Here is a 14,565-nt window from a genome sequence, read left to right as displayed (position 1 = left end):
AAACTCCTATCCTTTTTGAGCTGGTGGAGGCCAGGGTTTCCCCCAAGGATTGTCCCTAATTGCTGAGAGACACTCCCCGGGCCCCATCACTGCTATGAGGCTCACCACCCACCGGGAGGAAGCCCAGAGGAGAATCAGCTGTGGGATTTTTTCAGACGAGACCACAGGCAGACATCTAAGCGCAGATTCTGGTCCCCTCTGTAGCAAGGCCTGAGCCTGGGCAGGCTCCTGTCGCATAGCAGAGCACACAGGTCAGCACCACCGGCTAGACCAGCCCAGAGGTGAGGCCAACGTCACGTGCAGTTCCTCCTTCCTTTCTGCAGCACCCGCCAAGGAGGAGGTGGCTGGACAGCAGAATGACAGAGAGATCGACATTCACTTGGCCACCTGCACAGACACACTCCAGGCTGCAACACACATTACTGTGAATCCCCCATTATAATATCTTTAAAAATGATCCAGCCCAAAGGAAAAGCCATTATCACATGATTCCTCTGCTAGGGGAACATTTTTATGCCAACGATGCCAAGCTATAGGCATGCTGTAAAATAAAATACGTGGTTTTATCCAATTCTGCCAAGTCATGAGAAAGGAGAGGGAGAAGGAGGAGGAGGAGGAGGAAGATGAAGAAGAAGAGAAGGAGAAGGAGGAGAAGAAGGAGAAAAATGTCTGTTCACACAGGAAGTTTCGGACATGTTCATAGTGGGGGTGCTCATCTTTCTCCCTCCGTGACAGAAGTTCAAGAGGATGGGCGCTAATCGTGAGACGTTTAACTGCTCTGTTCCTTGTTCTCGCCATATTGATTTCTATTAGTTAATCCAGGGTGATGGAGAAGTCAATGGTGCCACATTCATGACCCTTGTAGAAGAAACTAAAGTAACGAACGCCGATGGAGAGCAGTTTCATCATAATAAGCACCTGGTAGGTTCCCGTCAGTCTCCAAGATTAAGTGGGCTTGAGGTGTCCAAAACATAGCCCACCGCCCCATGGGAGAGGAGAAGCCAGTTGCAGGCTGGAAAGGCGTGTGAAGATGAGATTTTCATTAAAAGAAAAAAAGAGTGAAACTGAAGAATCAGATGTGCCTAGATTGGGCCGTGTCAGTCCCCCTGCCTTGCCATCTCACAACCCAGCTGTCCACTCATCGTCAGGAGTGAATCCGGGACTCGGAGTCAAGAGACCAGGGCTCTCATTCTGATCGAGCCGTGCCTCCTCCTACAATTCTCTACAAGCTCTAGATCCAGATGGGCGCTCATTCCTTCTACAAACGGCCCTCGGCCACATAGTATGAATGAGGTTCAGATGTTGTTTCTAGCTCTTCTGGGCATCTCACCTGCACATCGGTGCCGCCCCTGAGCAGCCTGAGTCACCACCCCCCACCCCCCCCCGCCGGAGCTTCCACGCTGGAAACCACCAAGCCATCTAGGGCTCCCTCCCCTCCCTGCCTGTTATCCCACCAGCCTGCAGTCTTTACCTTCTAGGAAGGCTATCGTCTAGCTATTTAAATTACAAAGCACATGAAATTAAAAAAAAAAAAAAAAAAAAAAAAAAAATATATATATATATATATATATATATATATAACTGGGAAGAAACTAAAACAAATGCAAAGACTTGGCCTGGTGTAGGAAGTCCTTCTCCAAATAAGTAAGAAAAATAATCCTATAGAAATTGGGCAAAGGAAAGGAACAATTTTTGGAAGAGATACGTAAGTTAAGTGAACAGCTGAAGAAATGTTTTACCTCGAATATTAAGGAAAATCTAATACAACTATTTTTTTCTAAAAATGTCGATTTCTTTTTTTAATTTCATTTATTTTTTTTAAAGTTTATTTACTTATTTTGAGAGACAGAAAGAGAGAGAGCATGCCAGAGCAGGGGAGGGGCAGAGAGAGAGAGAGAGAGAGAGAGAGAGAGAGAGGGAATCCCAAGCTGGCTACACACTGTCAGTGCAGAGCCCACACGGGACTCGATCTCATGAACCATGAGATCAAGGCCTGGACTGAAATCAAGAGTCAAGTCCTCAACTGGCTGAGCCACCCATGCACCCCCAAAATATCAGTTTCTTTTCCAAGTGATCACTCTCGTTGTCCAAGAGGGTAAAATGAGACAGACACTCTGGTGTCCTAAAGATAGAGAACATAAAATGTGTGTAACATTATTGTTTTGTTCTAAGTATCAATTCCAGGGAAATAATTAGAGATGCAAATCAAAGATACATCCTTATGGTGTTTATTACCACTTTATTTTTAGTATTAAAAAATGAGAACAGCTGAACTATCCAAAAATCGAAAATGGGCAACATGCTTAGATGTATCTGTTTGACCATCACACAGGCACAGAAATATTCGTGAAGGATTTGTTGAGGATGCGTGAAGATACTCATGATGTGATGTTGAGTGGAAAGGAGGGCTAGAAAACCAAGCACAGCAAAACCTTAATTTTGGTTTTGTTTTTTAAACTTGTACTTGACATGTGATATCGTAAAAGGAAAGAAACGACCTTCGGGCATCCCATTGAAATCTGAGCTTAGGTTATTATACAAGACCCTTTGGGAATCCAGCCCCCCATCACCTCCAGACCCTTGGATTTCAGCCACCCCACAATTCCTGGCAGTGCTTTATCATGCTTTGCTGCGTGATATCTCCGTGCTTTTGCACGTGATGGTTTGCAGAGGATGCTTTCTGGAAATGCTTCGGCCCCACTCCCACTGTCCCCGCTGACTACCTTATAAATATCTACTTGAGACTCAAGCTTACATGCCCCATCCTCTGGAAAACCTCCCACAGCTGGATTTGGCATCGCACTTTGAGATCCCACGATACTAAGCAGACAACGGATAGCCATTGACGGATTTGGAGCGAGAGAGCAGCACGTTCTGTCCTTTATGAAGAGGCTGTAAAGGAAGCTCAAAGTCTAGGGCCAGTGACAATGCAAGGGGGGATGTTGACAGGCTAGCGTGCAGCCGGCTCTGTGGACCCCGGGCAAGTCTCCAATGATACCTGGACATCTTTGCAGGAAACTCCAGCAGAAGAAATAGAGTTTGTAAAGATGAAATACCCAAGTAAGGACATGATTTTCCTTGCTTCGGTTTCTCTTCCTTGGAAATCCTAGTGGAGGATCAGAGCAGCCTTTTCAGAATTCTCCAAAAATGTACCATAGATGCCAAACCAATCATGTAGCAATTATTTTTGGTCTCGAACCCCAGTCATGTTGGAGAGGGCTCCGACCATGGAAAGAACTCAATAGATGTTCTTACAACACCTTCCTTCCCCAACAAGAGAGCAGAACAAAGGCATCAGGTGTCCCTCATACCTTATCAGATATTCTCTAGCACCAAGTAGGTCACGGGTGCTCAGTGATGCCCAGCTGAGGTTTTCATTTGTCGTTCTTATCTCCTCTCCCACCAGAGTTTACCCTTTTTCAGTTTGGGCTCCATCAGGCAATTTTCACACTGCTAAGGCTCCCGTGGTTCCGAGGAAGGTGTCATAGATAACCAGGGAGGAGAACCTGACTCCTAACCAAGCAGACAGGGAGCATTTGTCTGGAAAATTCCCTTGGAAATCTCGGAAACAGGTGTCTGCTGCATTTTAAGCCCCGACAGAAGGCTGGCTCCCAGACTGTAGGAATAATTGCTTACCCACAGCCTGCAAAGCCTTCCCCAGACAAGTACCTACAGGAACCTCTCCCTTCACTGCCTCCCAAGCCCCCACCTCACTTCCTCTCCTGTCCCCCTCCCCTCTCTCTCGAGTCAGGAATGAAGAGATCATCACCTCCCAACTGGTATGTGCCAAGTAACCTGCTTAAACTCATTTGCTCCCTGAACATAATTCCGAGGAAGTACATTTTAATTAAACTTTCCGGCAAACACGTCTTTTGCTCTGTAATAACTCCCCTGAAAAGGAACAGCTACAAAGAGGTCATTCTGTCCACAAACACTGGAAGTAAGTAGATGGATGTCTGAACTGGTCTTGTGGCATTGGCGTTTTCCACCCCGAACCCTCAGCCTCTTCTGCAAGGCCCTGTCTCGGCTCTCCTGTTCCGGGGGTCCTCCCTACCTGGAATGCTCACAGACCTTCTTTTCACAGGACCAAACTCTGCCGGACCCCACCCTGATTTGCCCTCACAGACCTCTCCCCAAGCAACCTCTCCCCATAGGTCCGACTGCAGAGCCACATACCGTAAAACTTACCGTCTCTTCTCCCCACCCAGATTTCAAGTGTCATGAGGACGGGGACCCTCACAGAGACCTTTGTGCAGAGTAGACGTATCAATAGATTGTCAAGGTAGGGCCACCAAAGAATCTCCAACCGCTGATAAATAATACCCGGCAAAAAGTGTGTTTTTAAGTCATCCAGTAGTCTAGGAGAACTCTTATTTGATTACTACCTAGAAAATTCTGGAAAGGAGGTATGTGACTGTGGATTGCTTCCTCCTAAATTAGTCTAAGAAACGTGTCTGACTCTCCAAAACACAAGTCAACAACCCCTTATCTGCAATCGCAACCTTTAAAAAAAGCTCTTGGGGCACCTGGGTGGCTTAATTGGTTAAGCATCCAACTCTCGATTTCGGCTCAAGTCATCATCTCACGGTCCCTGAGTTCAAGGACCATGTTGGGCTTTGTGCTGACAGTGTAGAGACTGCTTGGGATTCTCTCTGTCCCTCTCTGCTCCTCCCCTGCTCGCTCTTTCTCTCTCTCACTCTCTCAAAATAAATAAACCTGGAAATTTTTTTAAATAATAAAAAAAAAAAATTTAAAGCTCTTTTGAAAAGTGGTTTTGTTGGTTTTTAAGCTCATTTGGCAGCAAGACCTAAATTGACCTAAGCTTGTTTGCCAGTAAAATTGACCTAAAACTAAATTGGGCCTCTTACTTTGCAGATAATCATCCTTTTTTGCAAAAACACTCATCTGCTAATTACAAGGACAGCCCTGGATCCTGCTGGGAGCATTATATATTATACGTAAACTCAATACATTCTGAATTCGGAAGTCACTGGGCCCCAGTGGTTTCAGGTAAGGAATGATGGAGCTGGTACCTCCAGTGTTTCCTGGAAAGGGCTCCTGGGTGGCTCAGTCGGTCGAGTGTTCAACCCTTGATTTTGGTTCAGGTCATGATCCCAGGGTCATGGGATGGAGCCCCACATCGAACTCCACACTGAGCATGGAGCCTGCTTAAGATTCTCTTTCTCTTTCTCTCTCCCTCTGCCCCTCTCCCCCACTCGTACTCCCCCTCTCTCTCTCAAAAATAAAAAAAAAAGTAATTAAAAAAGTTTCCTGTAATATATTTGTACTCTGAATTCTATTTTTTTGATTCATGTGCTATAATTTCTAGGGCACATACAGTAGATTGTATCATCATTTCCCATGATCAGCTTCTTTCTCCTCTGTAATGTAAGAGATCACGTAAGAATGGAAGATTATACATGTTTGCTGTTGCCACGGGCGTCTTCCGTGATTCCTCCTGGAGAATGCTAACTCACCATCGACACCAGGAACAGTGAGACAACGAGAGCAGACACACCACACACCATGTTGGGGCTGAGTTTTTCAAGGCCGTTGGATGGTGTGGCTTTTGTTCTCTTCCCTCTGCTATGAGGATGTCGTGTCCCAGGACACGTGCTTTTAGCCTGGATCCTAGAGTGAAGAAGATTTGGCTTCGCACCGTATGTAAAAATTAACGCAAAGCGGGTCAAAGACCTAGACCCAAGAACTGAAACCACAAAACACTTTGAAGAAAACAGAGGGGGTAATTCTTCGTGACCTTGGATCTGATGATGATTTCCCAGTTTTGACACCCAAAACATGGGCAACAAGATGAATTAGACTTTATCAATCTTAAGAACTTTTGTGCATCAAAGGCCATTGCCAAGAAAGTGAAAAGATAACCTACAAAATGGGAGAAGATACTTGCAAATCAATGTATATATCTGCCAAGGGTCTAATATCCAGAATACGTAAAGAGTTCTTACAACTAAGCAACAAAAAAACAAACAGCCCGGCTTAAAAAATGGGCAAAGGACTCGAGCTGACATTGAGGTACTGTTTCGCATTCCTAGGATGGCTATCATTTTAAAAATGGAAAATCCCAAGTGTTAGTGAAGACGTGAAGAAATTAGAACACTTTATCTGACTGTTGGGATTGTAATGAGAGCAGCCATTGTGGAAAGTAGTTTGGTTATTCCTCAAAAAAAGTTCATGGTAGAATTACCATATGACCCAGAAATTTCACCCAGTATAATCCCAAAATATAGACCTAAACATTGAAAACTGGTACTCAAACAAATGCACGTTCATAGCAGTATTAGTCACAACAGCCAAACGGTAGAAACAGTGCAAATGTTCTCTCAATGAATGAATAGATAAATAAATTGTGATCTATCCATGCAAGGGGCTAATACTCAGCCATAAAAAGGAATGAAGTGTTATTAGGGGTTACAACATGAATGAATCTCAAAAACATTATGTTAAGTGAAAGAAGCCAACGCAAAAAGTCACATATTGTATGATTTTCATTTGTATGAAATATGCAGAAAACGGATGAAGAGAGAAAGGTCACAAATCACTGGTTGCCGGGGATTAGCGGGGAGAGGGGAATTAGGAGATTCATGGTTATGGGGTTTCCTTTTCGAGTCATGAAAATATTTTGGAACTAGACAGAGGTGGTGGTTGCACACCATTGTGAGCATGCTAAATTCCACTACATTAGTTAAGATATTTAAAATAGTTAAAAAGCTTTAAAATAATTAAAACATTACATCATATGAATGTCATCTTAATTTTTCAGAAGAGAGAGAGAAAAAGGAGCAGTGGTCACTACTGGGGGTCTACAAATCTTCCAGCTTGGAACTTCCCAACTAGTGACCCTGAATGGTTATAGATTTGGAAACATATTGATGTCCTTAGTTTGGGGGGCAACCAGGAAAGACCTAAGGTGGCCAGAGCCTCTGGGCATTCCCTCTCGCCTACAGAGCCTAGCCTATAGTCCAGGTGATCTGATCATTTTCCTTATCGGTCAAGAGGTGGGAGAGTTGGGAGACATTGTTTTTCATGTCCCCATTCCCCTTCCACTGGGGTCAGCCCTGGTTGCCAGGCACAGAGAGGGTCCTGGGAAGAATGCTCACCGCTGGACTTTGACACCTGATGTGGCCAGCAGGGTCCTGTCCTGGCAACCTAGGCTGTGCAAATACAGCAGTGGCCTTAGGAGCCACAAAGGGTCCTCTGATGGCCTTGAGCTTTGCGTGATGCTGATGCTGGAGACCCTGTGCCAGGCAATGGCCGTCCTGCCAGGAGAGCTTAGCCCAGGGCCAGACCCCCGAGGACTGTGGGGGAGAGGACAGCTTTCCCCGTCATAGTGGAAGCTTTGCATGCTTAAAACTTTGTACTACAATGCAAGGGGAGACGGAGAACTGGCCATTGGAGTTTCTGTCTTTCTGGAGGAAGGACATCAGTGTGCTGAGGGCTTTAGTCACATTGAATGGAGACTTGGGGCTCTTAAATCAACCATTCTAGAAGTCAGACTCAAGAACAAACTATCAGAAATAGTAAATGTGAAAACCACAAACAATGAGCTGGAACGTGACCATTCTCCACGTGGTCTTAAAATAGACCCTTATAGAATAGCATGAAAAGAAGAGAAATCTAAATGCTTACAGCAAGTTGGGCTGCTGGCTGACATTACAAGTAAGTCTCAGTCCTTGGAAGACTCGACTAAGCAAATCCAATAGCAAATACTGCACCCAAAACGTCTTTCAAAACCCATCAGCGGTGTGCAGAGTAGTGTAGGTGACACTCACACGGGGTTTGGAGAAAGACTCCAATCTCCGGAATTCTCTTGAATCAGGGTCCAGCCTCTACATGGACATTTGCTGAAGAGGAGCCACTGGGCTGCTGGCCGTGATGAATCAACAGACAGCATGAGAACTTGGAATTAGGCATATCGAAGACGCCTCGTAGAGGGGGGACCCTTACTAAATGAATCAGGGGAGTCGTGAAGAAACCGATTTATGTGGCAGAGGTTAAATATTCATTGACAAACCCTCTAACAGAAAAGAAAAGGAATGAACGTGTCGTTACCTGAAGAAGCTAAAGTAATCAATGCACTGAGAGGTCACGTGGAAACCCTCCAAACCAAAAGCCTCACGACGGCCAGAAAACAAACCCTTTGGAAAGGGGGCGTGCCAGACTCCAGCAGAAATATCGAATCCCTCCTGGACTACATGAGCAAAAAGAAATGTTTAGCCCATATCCAATTTACAGAGAATTTACCCCCAAAATAGACAGAAGACTCTCCGGTGCAGATGAAAACATCAGCAATGCACATGCAGGGGTTCTCACCTGTAAAATTCAGGCCAAAATTATGTCGGAAAAATTCAGAAGGATCACTGCATGATATCAAAGCCGCCTTATTTCCCAACAAAAAAAATAGTTTATGGGGGGGCGGGGAGGGGGGCACGGCTGGGTGACTCAGCTGGTTAAGCATCTGACTTTGGTCCAGGTAATGATCTCACAGTTCGTAAGTTCGAGCCCTGCCTCGGGCCCTCTGCTGTCTGCAAGGAGCCCGCTTTGGATCCTCTGTGCCCTCTCTCTCTGCTTCTCCCTTGCTGGTTCTCTCTCTCAGAATAAATAAATAAACTTAAAAAAAAAAAAAAAAGTAGAGCTCACAATATTAAGCTGAGAACTCTGCCAGCTCAGAAACAAAACAAAGAAAAACAAAAAAAAAACCCTCAACAACATAAAGAAATGGACACACCACACAAAAATTGATTGAGCTAAATGTAAAGGTTCTGAAAAAGTATCTTTCTGTCCTTGCTGTTCCAAATGGGGAATTTGACAGAGGCTTGAGAGGTCGACCAGGGACCCTCTGAACAACCGGATCCCCGACAAAGGCAAAGCATCAGGTGGTGACGGTGGGACACTTTTCGTGGCCCTCCAGTCTGGCCAACCCCACCCTGGGTCAGCAGGCTCTCCACAAGCAGAAGACAGTCTCAGTTCTTCTGTGCAGTCAGAAGCTCAGTCTCTTCCTTTGACTCAATCCCCCCCCCCCCCCAAATGCCAGGGGAGCAGCTGGCTTAGGCCCTGGTCCTTTAGTTTTCCTGCTGCCAGAGGTCAGACGGTGGAAAGGTGTCCCCACAGGAAGTTCCTAAGATGAGATCTTCCTGCTCTTCCCTCTATTTTGAAAGCCCAGACAGGCGCGTGTGGGTGGCTCAGTGGGTTAAGTGTCTGACTTTGGCTCAGGTCATCATCTTGCAGTTTGAGCCCCGCATCAGGCTTCCTAGGGTCCAAGAAGAGCCCACTTGGGATCTTCTGCCCCCCCCCCACTATGACCCTCCCCCAATTGCGTTTTCTCTCTCTCTCTCTCAAAAATAAATAAACATCTCAAATAAATAAAAAACTTGAAAGCCCAGACAACGTTCCCCAAGAGTCCTCTCCACCAAGGGTCTTTGCTTTGCCCAACGCTAGCCTCCCTGGCAATAAGAAACTCCCCAAGACCACCACTGGACGAGCTCTTGGGTCTCATGTCCTGGAAACAGAAGTGGGTCACTTTCCTCGTTGGTCTGCCTCCCGCTGAGCTTACTGGCAGATCCCAGAATAACAGCAAGATGGTTTTTTTTCCCCTCTCTCTCTCGCCAAAAAAATTTTTATTTTGTCTTTTAGTATTATTTTATCCAGGGATCATACGTGACACAGCTCTGTAGAAACACGGTAGGCGACAGTTGTTAGTTTAATGTGTTGCAATTGTAGGCTATGTAATATGAATCTTACAAGTCAACCGCTTCTGTTTTATTCAATTTGTAGGTAGTGCATTTAGACTATTTTCGTTGTTGTTAACTAAAATAATCCAGGAACACAGCATATTGGTTTTTACTATTTAAAATGTCTCCCCCATAACATCCACTGTAATAAAAGTTTTACGTGAGACGTTTCACCAGCAGAAATATTTGAAGCTCAAGGTTTGTTTCTACATAACGAGGGCTCCATACCCTCTGGTTACGAGACTAATATTATTTCCTATTGTAAATGTGGGTTAATCGAAACAGCTTTTGGAAAAAAGACACATGAAGTAAAGCGGAGCCCTGGCAAACGGCCGCCCAAGGGGCAGCTTGAGGGAGAGCGGGGAGCCCTGGCTGGCCCGGGCCGCGGGGATTTGGGGAGAGGCAGCGTGTAGTCCCACACGTAGGGAAAGCTAACAATTGTTCTACGGCATGCTAAATAATAAAAATAATAGACATTTCCACGACTAACAGGCTGGAACAACGTGTTCAAATTTTAACGGTCATGATCTTGTCCCCTCCCCACCCTCCAACAGCTCAGTCCCACTGTATCTCTGTCAGGATCGGGCACAAAATCTTCATGCCCTGAGAGTTTCTACCTGTGATCCCAGAGGATGGACGTGGGGCAGGGGGAGGTGAGCAGAGGAAGAGGGTCGGAGACTCCGCGGCCCCTCGCCCTCCTCATCGACAGCCTCTGGTTTGCCAGAGTAAGAGATGTGGTTGGAACCAGTGTGGTCAGACTTTTCCAGCCGATCTGCCTCCTGGATATCACCTCTTCCTTCCAGGCTCCTTGGCCAAGAAGCTTTAAAAGTAGCTAACATTCATTTGAGGCCTCACCACATGGCAGGCATGGTGTGGGAAACAGTCCGCGAAGAAGCTTCCAATAGTAGCCCCATTTTCCAGATGAATCGGCAGAGGCACAGGACACTCTGTACGTAGTAAGTGGCGTTGCCAGACCACACGCTTGACCACCGTTTGCAGCCCTTCCTGCTCCGCAAATTCCTCACAGAGCTGTCAGGGACACCAGGCCGTTCTGTCCTCACCACAGCTCAAAGATGGTCCGTGGCCAGAGAGGCGTGTGGTGGGGGGAGGGGTCAGCCCCAGGTCCGCCTTGTGCCCAAACTCACCGCCCTCCCCCCGAGTCGCACAGCTTCCTGTTTACGGTAGATATTTTGGGTTCATGTGAGGGCACATCTGGGGCCAAATAAAGCAGCAGCTTGGAGAAAAGGGCCTTTCTTCCATTTGTGAAGGTCAGACCGTCTCAGCGAGGAGACTCTCAGAGGGGGGCGCTACGTTTCATGCATGTGCATTCACATTCCAGAAAGGAGGAATTATTAAGTCATAACAGCATTTTTCTCCATCTCAGACGCCAAATCCCATTTCCACTGTGACCTTCAATTCTGATAGACATGCCAGGTCTAATCATTAACACACACACACACACACACACACACACGCACACACACACACACACGCACACACACACAGAAGGCAAAACCCGAATTTGAAAACACAAGTCAGGACGACATGTAAAAGGCAAATGTCATTCCAGGACACACAGGGCACCTCATGACAGAGACCAGACTAGAACCACCTGATACGGGACTAGAACCGCAGGAGGGAGGAAGACTTACCAAACTCATTATTCAGCTTTCTGTTACATTTCCACTCTCAACACCGGCCACGTGTTTCTTTTGAAGGTAGTATGAGACTTTTAACACCTTTAGTGACTTTATGTGAATGAAAATGATTTTGAATTCTTGCTGGGCTGAGTTTCACGCGAGGACTTGGGCTCGGTAACTGATCGTGACCTAACAGATAGGTCTGGATAACTGATTTCTGCCAAAGAGAAGACAAATGGTAAAGAGAATAGCTCAGATTTGTAAAACACACTTAGAGTTTCGGAAGCAATTTTGCAACGGTCCCCTCACTTGGTTTTCCCTGGAGAAGGAGGCAGGAGGGAGCACTGATCACCCACAGGTCTCGGCCTCAGCAGCCCCCCGTGTGTCCTGTGCCCTGGGGCATGCAGGGGGTTGTACCGTGTGGGCTCCAGGCTGCCTCATCCAAGCAGCCCAGTGCTCAGAGCAATGTGGGCAGGAGCCCAAGCTCCAAGAAGCTAAGTGATTCTTAACAAAACATCAGTTAAGACGACAACAAACCCGAAGTCGGATCTCCTGCTCGGGCCGTTTTCTACAGCTTTTCTGCACCGCATCTTTCAGAGCACGTTTTGAATGTACAGGGTGGCCATTTAGAGGTGGGTGAGGATAGAGTGTGTTTCAAAAGCAAATCATGTTCCCAGGATCTGAGCAAATTAGATCCCTTTCTCCCTCACAGTCTATAGCTTCATCACCTACTAGAAACAGGCTCTTTTGAGGTTTTGCAAAAAGGGCCATCAGCACCCCCAGTTTCCTCCCATTGAAAACTAAAAAAAAGAAAAAAAGAAGGAAAGAAAGAAAGAAAAAGAGAAAAAGGAAAAGAAAAAAAAAAGGTAACCGTTCTCTTAAAAAGATGAAGAAGTTTACATATGTTCAAACATCCGCAAATCCAAGCTCCTTATTTGTCCCATGTGTTTGGACCGCGCGCAGACATTCAGCAGCCCAAACGCCCGTCGTTTCTATTGGAGAATGTGGGGTGAGTTTATCGGGTTAAAATCGGCTTTGTTTGGGTTTGCGCCGCCCTTGTTCCCCGGGGGCCCCACATGGGGCGCCAACATGGCCTGGAAGAGGGGCATGTCAAGTGCCCCCCATCACGCATTGTCGCTGCGCAGTGAACTGGAGGCTCAGAGGGGAAGGGAAAAAAAGTAATTCCTCATTTTCATCCTGACCAGGGTTCCCCTTTTCTTTGGCGGCTCGGAGCCGCAGTAATCCGCATTCACGGCGCCCAGCCCCGGGTTCCTGTAGGAGTTCTCTCTGGCTCTCTGGCATTGTCTTCTTCTCTGGGCCCGCTTCTTCCAATAGTGCTCCTTGAAAGCTCTTTCTGCGACAAAAAAGGACCAGCTCTATAATAGCCAACTTGCGTCCTTTCTTCTCTCTCTCTCACCCTTTTTTTTGTAAGCTTTCCGACGGAGCCGGGCTATTTAATCTTCTTGAGGCGTTCAAGATGTCACTTACCTCTGATGGTGGAGACAATGGAGAAATCCTTCCAGCCTGAATGCCAGGCCTTGCTGAATGCCTCTGGCCGCTTTGAAGAGGGTTCTTGGAAGTCTCTGTTTCAGCCGCTGTCCTGGTGGCCCGAGTGCAGGGTTTGTGTGTGTGTGTGTGTGTGTGTGCAATTGCATGCATGCCTCAGGGGCCAGCCTCACCAGAGGCGGCTTAGCATAAAGGGAAGTGGATGGCTTTCTCAGCAGAAAGACCCTGGTTCAAATCCCAGCCCAGACTTGAGCAAAGCATTCACTGAATCCTCTGGGCCTCAGTCTCCCGATCTGTGAAACCCAGGTGCAAAGAGTACCCTCACCCGGGCATATTTCGAAAACGGATTAAAGACAGTACGTTTCTGCTGCCCACCCGGAAAGTGTGTGGGGGTGCAATTAATTGATCGATTGATTATATAAGTTCCTGGCAACTGGTGTGGAATCCTGCCATTCCTCTCTGATGGAAGGGAATCAGAAGAGTTTCATTAATTAATGGATTGGAAGAGAAGGAGCCAAAAGCTCACAACCTTTGTCACCTTTGACCCCCCCCCCCTGCATCCACTGCACTACCGAACCCTGTTGACCCTGCGTTCTGCGGGCCATCCTGCCCCATCGCGGGCCTAGCCTCAGAACACATTTCCCCAGAGCTTGAGTCAGGTGGCACTCCCTTGCTCCAGAACATTTTATCCCTCCCTATTGCCTACAGGTTAAAAGGCAAACCTCCTCTTTCGCGTTCGGACCCTGGATGATCTGCCTCTGTCTTCAACCTCCTCTCCTACCTTCACCTCCCGGGAACGCCACCCTCCAGCCGCCAGGCCCTGTGCAGCGCTAATTCCCAGCCTCTGCTGCGGCTTTACTGCGGCTCGGGATGATGTCCTCTGCACACCAGCTTCTCAAATCCCTCCACCCTCCGAGGCCCAGGGCAAATGCTTCATCCTCCCTGTGCCGTGCCCCTCCCCTGCAACACTGGGCTCACCTCGGCTCTGCAAACCCCGTGGAGCCCCCGAAACCGGAGACTCAGAGGAAAAGAGGCACAGCCCCCCGGCCTTGAAACGCTTGAACCGTCTGTTAGGTACAGAGCTTGCTTGTAAGCCCCAGAGCATCCCCCGCAAAGGCCAGAGTTGTCTTAGTCATCCTTGGGCCGCCCTCCCCGCCAAGCAGAGTGACTGGTCCTCAGCAAACGCTCAGGCTGTTGAAGGAATGAATACGGACCCGTCACATTTATGGAGAACTTCCCGGTGCCAGCGGCCAAACTGGTCAAGTCACATACTTTTCTGTGAGGTGGGTCTGATCCCCATTCTACAGCTCACAAGACTGAGGCGCAGACAGACTTGCCGACTGGACCGCGGTCGTGCGCTGACGTCTAACGCATCCTCCGTCTCCAGGGAAATGTCCCGCCCGGCCCCAAAAACGATTTTTTAAGAATTCGGTCATGTGCTGAGGTTATGGGGGTGGGGGGAGGTTCCAGAGAACCGAGGCCGAAGAAGGGTGTGTGACGGGCCAGAGACGGGAACGACGCGACGCGCGGGTGCTCTGCCGGGCGGGGCCGCCCCATCCCCGCGCCGACCCGGGGGGCGCGTCGGCCGCTCGCGCCGTGGGTACGAGACACACATCGTGCACCTTCTCGGAGCCCCGCGCGCCGTGAGGGCGAACACAGCCTTCCCCTAG

General features: G+C 47.7%; 1 protein-coding gene across 2 annotated transcripts in view; it reads right to left on the bottom strand.

Moving 5' to 3' along the window:
• Window positions 1-11,406: 11,406 nt before the first annotated feature.
• LOC131484388 (uncharacterized) overlaps window positions 11,407-14,565 on the bottom strand; it is a 52,797-nt gene continuing 49,638 nt past the window's right edge. For both annotated transcript variants that reach the window (XR_009248213.1, XR_009248212.1), the window contains exon 4: window positions 11,407-11,606. The gene's annotated coding sequence lies outside the window, so the exon portion shown is untranslated. The remainder of the gene's footprint in view (window positions 11,607-14,565) is intronic.

This window comes from Neofelis nebulosa, chromosome 9 (genome assembly GCF_028018385.1).
Source record: "Neofelis nebulosa isolate mNeoNeb1 chromosome 9, mNeoNeb1.pri, whole genome shotgun sequence".
NCBI classification, from domain to species: domain Eukaryota; kingdom Metazoa; phylum Chordata; class Mammalia; order Carnivora; family Felidae; genus Neofelis; species Neofelis nebulosa.
This window is presented reverse-complemented; position numbering and strand designations above follow the sequence as displayed.